Consider the following 478-nt stretch of genomic DNA (forward strand, 5'->3'; position numbering starts at 1 on the left):
TCTGCCTGTATCTATGTCTTCACATTTTCTCCCTATTCCAAGCAAGACACCGTTTTGAGGAGAGAGTAGCCATATCTTCTAAGAGTACAATTTTTAGAAGGTAAAAACTGGTTCTCAGACATTGAAGACTTCTTCATTTGCTCGTTTAGATGGAATGTTCTGAAATACATTTTTCAAGCCTACTTCTTTCAGGGCTCCAATCCTATATGTCTAACTGCCTTCTTGATGTCTTTGCTGATACATAGACTAGTACTTCAAATATATGATGACCAATATTGACATCCTCTGTTCCTGCATGCATCATCACTTTTCATTCTGATTTTCTCTCTGTACTTTCACCTATTCACTTATCAGCCAAAGCCATCAATGTATCATAATCTGATTCCTCTCCTTTCTTAGACACCATTACATCCAAATCTTAAGGAAATCCACTCATTTCTACCCTCAAATTTGAACTTAGGATCTTTCAGTTTTCTCT

Source organism: Octodon degus, unplaced genomic scaffold (genome assembly GCF_000260255.1).
Source record: "Octodon degus isolate 3935 unplaced genomic scaffold, OctDeg1.0 scaffold00063, whole genome shotgun sequence".
Taxonomy (NCBI): Eukaryota; Metazoa; Chordata; class Mammalia; order Rodentia; family Octodontidae; genus Octodon; species Octodon degus.